This window comes from Muntiacus reevesi, chromosome 1 (genome assembly GCF_963930625.1).
Source record: "Muntiacus reevesi chromosome 1, mMunRee1.1, whole genome shotgun sequence".
Taxonomy (NCBI): Eukaryota; Metazoa; Chordata; class Mammalia; order Artiodactyla; family Cervidae; genus Muntiacus; species Muntiacus reevesi.
The window spans coordinates 45,303,010-45,314,302 of record NC_089249.1 but is presented as its reverse complement, the minus strand read 5'-3'; the positions used below and the strand labels follow the sequence as shown (position 1 = coordinate 45,314,302).

The following is an 11,293-nucleotide window of genomic DNA, read 5'->3' as shown; positions in this document are numbered from 1 at the left end:
AAGATGGAGAACGTATCCAGAAGGCCATCTCTAATCCTGCATTAACTTTGGTATCATGTGAAGAGAACAGAGAACCCTGAAGAGGCCAGTCATGGGACTTCCCTGGTGGTCCAGTGGGTAACACTCTGCACTCCCAGTGTAGGAGGCCCAGGTTCAATTGCTGGTCAGGGAACTAAATCCCACAAGTCACAACTAAAGAGTAAAGATCCTAAGTGTTTCAACAAAGACACAACCATATAAACATAAATAAATAAATATTAAAAAAAAAAAAAAGGAAATTGTGAATGCTCCTCCTACCCAATGAAAGTTCCAGCCCCCTACTTTTAGGTCTGTAGTTCCTGCCAAAACACCTCCTTTTTTGCAATGGACGGATGCAGTGGTCTTCAAGATTTAGGAAGTTATGTCTGGGCAAAAAAACCCAAATCAAATGATTATAAGAACAATTCTTGTGTCTTTTGGATGGAAAGAATTATCTCATGATTTAAGACCATCAACTATATTGAATGAAGAGAGGTTCATGAGAAAATTCACATCATTCAACTTACTGAAATATAAACATTTGTGCATATTTGAGAAGCAAGGTGATTTTAAGGATTAAATAGCTTTTAGCATTAAAGTGATAGGGGACTTTCCTGGAGGTTCACTGGCTAAGATTCCAATGCAGGGGGCCTGGTCAGGGAACTAAATTCCACATGCCACAATTAACAATTTGCATACTGCACCTAAAGATCCTGCATGTCACAATGCAGACCCAGAGCAGCCAAAAAAATAAAATTTAAAAAAAAGTGACACAGTGTTCCAGTATATATGGTTAAATATTCAATACATGCATTTATTAATATGCCAGGTACTTTGCTCGACCTGGGAATACAAAGATAAGTGAGCTCACAGACTAGTGGAGCGAGAAAACAAACACATTAACAGTTGTGATACAGTGTGACAAAAAATAACGATAGGACAAGTACACAAAGCTATGGGAGTACAGAGGAGAGGTATCTTCCCAGGTCAAGGTGATAGGGTGTCAGGAAAGACTTCTTCAGATTGGTGCCTGAGATGGATGAGCAATAAGCAGAAGAGGGAGCAAGTTTGGGCAAAGTGGGTAAAGTGAAGTGAAGTGTTAGTTGCTCAGTCATGTGCGATGCTTTGCGACCCCATGGACTGTAGCCTGTCAAGCTCCTCTGTCAATGGGATTCTCCAGGCAAGGATACTAGAGCGGGTTGCCATTTCCTTCTTCTGGGGATCTTCCTGACCCAGGGATCGAACTCCGGTCTCCTGCAGTTTCTTTACCATCTGAGCCACCAGGGAAGCTTGGGCTACATATGAAAGACAAAGGAGGAGAAGAAAGCATGGTATTTCACCGGAGTAGTTCAGTGTCCTCCTGGGTGGTGTATTTTTGTGTGTGTGTGTGTAAGTAGGAAGAGGTTAGGCCAAGAATTGCTTTTTAGAATCATCATTCTAGCAACAGAGTGAAGAATGGAGTAGAGAAAGCTAAAGCTGGGACTTCCCTGGTGGTCCAGGGGTTAAGACCCTGCACTTCCAATGCAAGGGGTGAAAGTTCAGTTCCTGGTGGGGGAACTAAGATCTCACATGCCTCAAGGCTCAGCCAAAAAAATAAAACAAAACAAGAAGAGTAAAACTGAAGTCCTCAAAATCACTTAGGAGGCAATACAGCAGTCCAGGTAAGAACTGGTAAACTGGCAGGGGGGTGAAGAAGACAAAAGTTACTCACTGAGGAGACAGCCTCAGGAAGACACAGGGATATCAAAGATGAAATACACCAGACAATTAAGCAAATGGTTTTATTCAGGCTGTTGCAATGGAGAGCATGTTCATTAATGAAGACAGTCTCATGGAAAAGAAAAGGGACCTAAGATTTTACAGAGGGAACACTTAGGGAGTTGTGCATGGAACTTACTGGAGTCATGAGAAGGGTTGACATGAGTCTTTTCAGAGAATATACAAGAGTAGCATGATTCTTTGCTTTGAGCTGTTTTCCTTGACACCAAAGCTTTTGGGGTTTGGAAAACAAAAGGATGGTGGGATTTCTTAACTGGCCTATTTTCCAGGAACACAGGCTCAGATAAAGCTCAATCCTGTCAGTGGCTGATTGAATGTAAGATAAGAGAGTCATGGAAGTATCTGGGAAGCTATCAGGATGCTAAACTGTAAGAGGAAAATCTTTTCCTCTACCCTCTTAGATTCAGTGACTGGGGCCTGCAGATAAATTGGCAAAAGACAGATTAACAGGAGAAAAGGCTTCTTTCGTGTTCATGTCATTGTTTCAATTGAAAAAAAAAAAAACAACGAAAACCCAAAGAAGCAGTCAAGCCTAATTTAAGAGAAATGACAAAACAAAGGAGAAGGTATTTAGGCTTCTGGGGTTGTCAATGGTGGGATGGTAAATATACAGGCAAAAAGGAATAGGAGATGAAGGTTATTTTAGTAAGACTTTTTTATGAAGATGAAAGTCAGTGTCACTTAAAAAAAATGTTTATTTAGTTGTGCCAGGTCTTAGTTGTGGCATGCAGAATTTTCACTGTGGCATCTGAGATCTTTAGTTGTGGTATACAAACTGTTAATTTCAGCATGTAAGATCTAGTTCCCCAACCAGGGATTGAACCCAGGCCTCCTGCATTTGGGAACTCGGAGTTTTAGCCACTGGACAACCAGGGAAGACCCAACCTTTCCAAATTTTTGAATAGGAATTACTCATAGAATTTCTCAGTTCATGGTCATCATCTTGAATATGCAAGAACGTATCCTGTGACAAAGCCCCTCATTAGTGCAATCCTCTCATATTAGTGGTCTTCGGGAGAGACAGCTCTGTACTATTTTTTAGTTTTTAGTAGATGTGATTTAGATTGTTTTCTGAATCCTGGATAAAGCTCATGAACTGCTCACCACTGGCAGAAGATAGAATTATAGTTTATTTAGAATTAAAAATGTCTTTAGAATCACCTAGTAACTAAAAAAATGAGGAAACAGATCCAAAGAACAGAATTCTTTTTTATATCCAAGACTAGCGGCATCGGAGACCTGAGGGCTGTGGAAACTGAACAGGCTGTAGTATCACAGAAAATCTGATGTGCCAACGTGTCTCCCTAACAATGGGACTTCTGCAGTGTGTGGAAGGTGAAGATGATTTGAAACAAAGGGCAAGATACCTTGGCTCCTTTAAAAAAAAAAACAAAAAAAAAAAAACAGAAAAATTGTTTCTCTGGAGAAATTCTGGACAAATGTTCAGAGAGGGTCTCTTACCTTAGGGATGAGGAATTTCTTTAATTAGTTCTCAGTTTTGTTCCCTAGGAAGGACGCACCAGTTCATGTTCTCTGTGACTGTGGCTCCATCCTCTGGGAGATCCTCCTATGCTAATTTCTTCTTTGGCCTCATCTGAAGAGAGCATTCGACCACTGAGCAGGTTTACATTACCTGCAGAAGCTGAAGTCCAGGAGTCATTATCCAAATCCCAAATACTCACAGATTTCTTTTTTTTAATTTAATTTTTATTTTCTATTGGGATATAGTTGACTTACTCCCAGGTTTCTTAATCCATGGTCATGGTTTCAAAATTTAGTTGGCTTCCTAATCTTTTTAAACATTTTTTTCTTTTTTTTTTTGTGGCATGGTTGCTTTATAAGTTATGTTAGTTTTTGCTGTACAACAACATGAATCAGCTATAAGGATATACACATATATCACCTCCCTCCCGAACGTCCCTCCCACCCCCCTTCTTTTCTTGTTAGCTCTATATGTCAATATTCCTATCTGTATTTCTTTTTTTGAAGACTTACTTCTTGGGACTTCCCTGGTGGTCCAGTGATTAAGACTCCATGCTCCCCATGCAGGGGGCACAGGTTCAATCCCTGGTCAGGAAACTATGATCCCACATGCTGCACAGTGTGGCCAAAAAAATAAAAAACTTACCTCTTAATTGTGGGTGCTTCAGGACTCTAAGCTTTGGTAGGAAGTTATGCCCTAAGCCATTTTCCCTCCTAATGCTTTAAAAAATTTTGTCTCATGACTTAATCCTTTAGTATTTCTAATGTAAGAATTTGCTGTGCAATACATTAATCCATCCTGAAGTTTTGACAACTAATGGGATCACCATAACTTGATTTGACCTTTGCCATAAAGCTAAGATTGAATCGGCTTTTATTATTCAAAAGCTTTTCCACACAATTGCCTCTTCCAATCCCATAACCCACATTTCTGCACTTTTTCCCTTTTCACTCCTGATTGAAAAAAATGGCCAGTTCTTTGCTATGGTCATCTCTCATAGATCCTATTCAAATTCTGTCAAATGCAATAACCAATTCACACTACTGACATTCTATTTTCCAACTTCTTCCAGAACTATAATATCATCAAACCCATTATCTGGCTTTAAGTTATTACAGATAAAATAATATATTTCCCCAGATTTTCAGTTTCCAATAAATTTCATCATCACCTGCTGACTGGTCCTGAAGCTAAAGTTACATATTTTAGGAATTTAATGAGTGCTGTTGAGTCAAGATTGATTAGGTAAAGTTGTCAAAATAATTTCAAAGCTGAGTGGTTAAAGTAAAAGCAGGGCTTCCCTGGCGACCCAGCGGCAAATAATGAGTCTGCTGAAGCAGGAGACACAGGTTTGATCCCTGGGCTAGGAGGATCCACATGCCACACAGAGCATGTCCTGCAACTACTGAAGCCCGAAGGCTCTAGAGCCTGTGCTCCATAACAAGAGAAGCCACCACAATGAGAAGCCTGTGCACCACAACTCGAGAGTAGCCCCCATTCTCTGCAATTAGATAAAAGCTTGAGCAGCAACAAAGACCCAGCATAGCCAAAAGTAATAAATACACATATTTTTAAAAGATACAAAACTATATTTAAAAAAAAGGTAAAAGCATTGACTCCTCATTTTACACATTCATGGAAGGGTGGATGGGGCCTCGGCTCCAGGTGGTTTTTATTCCAGGACCCAAGGTGACTGAACGACTGCTCTATTTATTGATTTATTGGTGTACATTGTAGCAGAGGAGATGAGAGCATGAAGTTAGCTGTGTGCACTGGCTCTTGAGGCTCCTGCCCAGAAAGGATGCATATCGCATCCATTCACATTTCATTGGCCAGAGCAAATCACATGGCTGTATCCAACTTACAGTGGATGGGGAAGTACAAGCCTATCAATTGCCCCAAAGGAGAACTGATCTGGAACCTCTGTGACACGACTTCAAGGCTGCCTCGTATGTTAAAAACGTACGAGATTTAGAATTTGATATGAGATCCTTCATCTGTGTTCAAACTAATATTTATGTTACCATGAACAAATCATTCAGCATATTGGCACTGGTAACCTCGTCTATAAAAATGGAGAAAACAGTCCTTAATTCAGTGAATGCCTGGAAGGAACAACTAAGACACCACATGTGAAACCACTTAGCCCAGTATCAGTTTCCCTCTTTTCTTCCATTCACTGCCCAGACATAATGTATCATTTGGTTTTAGTACGTTCCATATAGAAGAATTTGTACCTGTTGGTTGGCTGTTGCAATTCACAGGAGTTATTTCCTTTGACCATACCATATTACAAGCTTTTTGAGAACAGGGGCAATGTTTTTGGTAAAATTTTAATTAACGAACTAATTTTCATCTCTACTAGGTCTTTGTTGTGGTGAACTGGGGCTACTTCTCATTATGGTGCCTGGGTTTCTCATTGCAGGGGCTTCTCTTGTTACAGAGCACAGGATCTAAAGTGTGTGCTCAGTAGTTGTGGCATATGGCCTTAGTTGCCCTTTGGCATGTGGGATCTTCCCATTCCAGGGATCGAAAATGTGTGCCTTGCATTGGCAGGTGGATTCTTAATCCCTGGACCATCAGGGAAGTCCCAGGGCAATGCTCTATAGTTCTTCTGTATCTCTTATATTGCCTAGTACAGTGTTGAAAACATTATTTGGGCCGCATATATATTGATTGTTTTCTCCTGCAAAGTGTCTGACTTCTAGGGAACTGGGTTAACTTACAAATGAAGCTTTCAATAAATTTCAATTTACTCTCCTAGAACTTGTTGCTTTTGTTTTACAGTCCTTTCCAATTGATTATTTTGTTTTATACTTAAAATATCATGGGGACACAAAGAAGATATTATGTTCATTTACAGTTAAAGAATAAACATTGGGGGTATTTCCTGAGTTCACCCTACAGTTCACCGTTTGGTACAAGGAACCTTAGAGGTTTACAACCCAAGAAACCAATGACATGATTTGGGCTGTGGTTGTTGAGGCAGAGGACAGCCAGTAAATCAATTATGCACTGCTTCTTTGCAGTGGTTCCATCCAGCTCTCTCTAAGGACTTCCAAGAAGCCAGACCAGAGACAGAGCTGGAGCGCAGGCTCATTAAGAACCTCCAAATCTAGATGAGACACTTCTGACTGGAAACCAGTAGGCTGTCAGATATTTTTCCAGCAAAGATGAATTTATTCTGGATTAGCCCAGAATTGCAGCTCAGGGTCTGCAATCATGATGAGCCAAGTGCAGGTCCTTGCACATCAAGGAAAGGAGAACACTTTTTTTTCTTTTTGGAAAGGAGAACACTTTTACAGAGAGAAGAAAGTAGGGAGGGCCACAATAAACAGAGTTCATGGATTTTCATTGGCCGACCTTGCCAGGAAAGAAGAGGAACATTTCTTCTTCCTGTTGGGCTCTGCTGTGACCACAGGGTTTGAGGTCTCCCCCTTCTCGTCTCCCAGCTCTATTTCGGTGTGGTTTCTGATTATTAATTTTTTATAATCCTGTAATTATGATCTCTCAGGATCAATGTGAAAATTAAATGAGTAAGAAGTAAAAACCATCTGGCATAGTTAGTTAATATAAATGCCTGTCAAGGTTGTCATTTGGCCAGTTTGATTAAGATAAAATTCTGTGCGATGTTCCCTCTGATTCCTTCATATTCTGACCAAACTTTATTTCAAATATTATTTTTCTCTTTTTTTGTAGGAAGGACAGCTCTTTTGGAGACCAGATGGGACTTTCATATCTTTGAGTATGCATAGTCTTTTCATAGAGACTGCCTCACACTCTCTGTGTGTGTGTACTCAGTTGTGTCAGACTCTTAGTGACCCCACGGATTATAGACTGTTAGGCTCCTCTGTGCATGGAATTTTCCAGGCAAGAATACTGAAGTGGGTTGCCATTTCCTACTTCAGGGGACCTTCCCGACCCAGGGATTGAGCCCATATCTCTTGTGTCTCCTGCACTGGTAGGCAGATTTTTTTTTTTACCACTAGTACCATTTGGGAATCCCACCTACACTCTAGTTGATTGTTCAGTTGCTCAGTCATGTCAACTCTTGGCAATCCCGTGGACTGCAGCACGCCAGGCTTCCCTGTCCTTTGCCGTCTTCTGGAGTTTGCTCAAACTCATGTCCATTGAATCAGTGATCCATTCAACCATCTCATCCTCTGTCGACCCCTTCTCCCCATTTCCTCAGTCTTTCCCAGCATCAGGGTCTTTTCTAATGAGTGAGCTTTTCACATCAGGTAGCCAAAGTATTGGAGCTTCAGTCCTTCCAATGAATGTTCAGGATTGATTTCCTTAAGGATTGACTGACTTGACCTCCTTGCAGTCCAAGGGACTCTCAAGAGTCTTCTCCACCACCACAAAAGCAGCAATTCTTTGGTGATCAGCCTTCTTTATGGTCCAACTCGCATATAGATATGTGACTACAAGAAAAGCCATAGCTTGAACTGTATGGACCTTTGTCAATAATGTAATCAACTCTAGTTGATAATTAATAATAAAATAACAATCAACACTTTTTGAATACTCACCAAGGACAATCAATAGGCTAAATGAATACTATGCATTACCCAATTTTCACAACAATCCTGCAAGGTTGGTAGACCCCCTCATTCTACAGGAGAACGAGACTTACAGTGGTTGTATTACATGCATTATTAGATGTATTACATGTAAGTGACAGAACTAGTAAGTAGCAGAATCAGGATCCAAACCCGGACCTCAGAGTTCATGCCCTTAACCACAGGCTTAATATGTATACCTGACTTTATTTCCTAATTATATTGTTACTTGAAAATGAATGAATATTCTTATCCATTTTAATATATTAATAACATCTAGCACAATGCCTTAAACAAAGTAAATAATTAAATCACAAGAAATATTTACTAATTATTTAAAGAGTTATATTTGCAAAGAATTTTAGATTCAGGTATATGAATTCAGGGTTTATAAGTGAGACAACTAAAGATTATTAGAATATTCCACTATAGGAAATTCCCTGGCAGTCCAGTTGGTTATGACTTGGTACCTGTGGTCCAGGTTCAATCCTGGTCAGAGAACTAAGATTCCATGAGGTGTGTGGTGCAGCCAATAAAGAGAAAAAAGCAACACTATCAAAAGTGTGTATTCTGTTGATAGTAATTATCTTTCTGTGGAAGTATAACTTAACTTTAGTTAACTAGTGTCCACAGGAGATGTGTTTTCTGTGTGTGTGTGTGGAAGTGAGTGGGATTGGTGGGTGTGTATGCAGGATTAGAAAGACAGAGAGAAAGAGAAAAAAATTAAAAAGACAGGAAAAGAACTATAAAACTGCAAGGCTTAGACAAGAAGTCATCTAAAACTGAGGGCTTTTTTAAAAAAAAATCATTTTTCTAGTTTACCATGAATAAGAGATGACATTTTACATGCCATCCTTGAACTTACTCATCTCTGTAAGGAGACCTAAGGTTATCTCTACTTCTGGCTTTCAGAATTAATCTATCCACTTAGCAAAATATGAGTACAAATAACTTCCGTGGATAGCAATTTTGCAGTAGTTCCTAAAATATAAAATATTTTATATTTTATATAAACTAACAACTGGACTTTAAGAAATTAAACTTAAAAAAGAAAGAAAGAAATTCATCTTAGGGACTTCCCTGGTGGTACAATGGCTGACTCCACACTCCCAATGCCGGGTGCCCAGGTTCAATCCCTGGTCAGGGAACTGATTCCACGTGACACAACTAAGAGTTTGCCACAACTAAAGATTCCAGATGCTGCAACTAAAAAAAAAAAAATCTCACATGCAGCAACCAAGATGGACGATTCCACATGCTTCAAGATCAGCCAAATAAATAAATATATATTAAAAAAAGAAAGAAATTCATTTTACAGTTATGCTTGTATCTGTGATTTTCACGTTCATGTATTGGAGAAGGAAATGGCAACCCACTCCAGTGTTCTTGCCTGGAGAATCCCAGGGACGGGGGAGCCTGGTGGGCTGCCGTCTATGGGGTCGCACAGAGTCGGACACGACTGAAGCAACTTAGCAGCAGCAGCAGCATGTGTGCTGATACATGTTTAAGGAAATTATTACAAATAGCAAAAATGTCTCTCAAAATATTAGGAATAGCAAAAATGTCTATCAATGTATCTATATTACAGAATAACAAAGATGTCTATTCAATGTAGCAACACAAGGGAATACAATGTAATCATTAAAGAAGAATATGGCAGCTCCATGCAGGCTGTTATAGAATAACCTCCAAGGTCTATTCTTAGGCCCCAAACCTTGGAGGTGCCTTTGTTTCTTTCTTTTTCTCACATCCCACATCCATTGCATCAGTAAATCCTACTGGCCCTAGCTTCAAAATATATCTGATACGGGAGCACTTCTCATCATTTTTACTCTTGTTACTGAAGTCTACTGCAAATTCCTCCTCACTAATCCCCATCCTTGTATCTCAAGCCTGTTCTTATCCTGGCAGCCAAAGCCATACTGTTAAAAATATAAACCAGGGAATTCCCTGACAGTCCAGTGGTTAGGACTCCCCTCTCTCACTGCCAGAGGCCCAGGTTCAATTTCTGGTTGAGGAACTGAGATCCCACAAGCCTCGAGGCACAGCCAAAAAAAAAAAAAAGTAAGTCAGATCATATTACTTCTCTACTAAATCCTTCCAACATTTCTCAGCCAGAGTAAAAGCAGATCAGGTTTTACAATCATTACTTGCTTCCTCTCTCCCTCCCTGCCTCCTACCCTGGCATGCTCATGCATCTTTACACCTCCAACCCCATCTCCCATTCCTCTCCTCCTGCTTCACTCTGGTCCAGACACACTGTGCTTGCTATTCCTCTATTGGAGGATAAAGCTTCCTGGCTGTGTCTGAAAATTAAACTGACAAAGATAGGTTAACAGAAGAAAGTGTCAGTCGCTCAGTTGTATCCGACTCTTTGGGACCCCATAGACTGTAGCCTACCAGGCTCCTATTTCCATGGGGATTTTCCAGGCACGAATACTGGAGTGGGTTGCCATTTCCTACTCCAAAGTATACACATTTATTGAATATAATTTTGATGTGACCAGGGAGCCTTCATAAGGAAATGGAGACCTGTAGAAATGGTTAAACTCAACTACTTTTATGCTAGGTTTGATGAAGAATGAACAGTCAAGGAGATCTGATAGAAATCTGACAGGTCAAAGAGTATGAGAGGAATGTTGTCAACATGGGGAAACTCAACAAGACCTGTGTGTTAGGCTTTTTCTGGCCTCCCTGATTTCAGAGGTAAGGATGTCCCTTTCCTCTAGGTATAGGGAGCGGGCCTCTCAAGTAAGAGGTTATAACTCGTTTCAAGGGAGAAGGGTGGGGAGAAGGTCACTCTGACCTTCTTGTTTCTGCTGTTTTCTCAGAAGCCTTCAGCTTAAAATATTCAATATGCCAAGGTGCCTGGCGCCAATGGTAAAGAATCTGCCTGACAATGCAGGAGATTTAAGAGACAAGGGTTTGATCCCTAAATTGGGGAGATCCCCTGGAATAGGAAATAGCAACCCTCTCAAGTATTCTTACCTGGAAAATTTCATGGACAGAGGAGCCTGGCAGTTACAGTCCATGGGGTGGTGAAGAGTTGGACACGACTGAGCACGCATGCACACAAGGTGTCATATCTTGGAGTATCGTATCTGCCTCATTCTTTAACACACTGGCACGTGATGCCTCTGATTGGAGCAAATATACACATGGCTGCCTGTCTTCCTTCCTTCATCTCTCTCTTATTTTTCAGTTCAATTTAGTTCAGTCGCTCAGTCATGTCCAACTCTTTGCAACCCCATGGACTGCAGCATGCCAGGCCTCCCTCTCCATCACCAACTCCCAGAGTTTATTTATTTAGCTGCATCAGGTCTTAGTTGTGGGATGCGGGCATGCATTTTAGTTGTGGGCATGAGAACTCTTAGTTGTTGCATGTAGGATCTAGTTCCCTGACTAGGGATCAAACTCAGGCCCCCTGCACCGAACGTGTTGCTCGGAACAC

At 40.6% G+C, this 11,293-nt stretch overlaps 1 long non-coding RNA gene across 1 annotated transcript in view; it reads right to left on the bottom strand.

Moving 5' to 3' along the window:
• Positions 1-1,272: 1,272 nt before the first annotated feature.
• Positions 1,273-11,293, bottom strand: part of LOC136172390 (uncharacterized) — a 22,905-nt gene continuing 12,884 nt past the window's right edge. The window contains exons 2-3 of the long non-coding RNA XR_010664014.1: positions 3,259-3,391; positions 1,273-1,313 (exon numbers count right to left, since the gene is read on the bottom strand). This is a non-coding gene — a long non-coding RNA (uncharacterized lncRNA). The remainder of the gene's footprint in view (positions 1,314-3,258; positions 3,392-11,293) is intronic.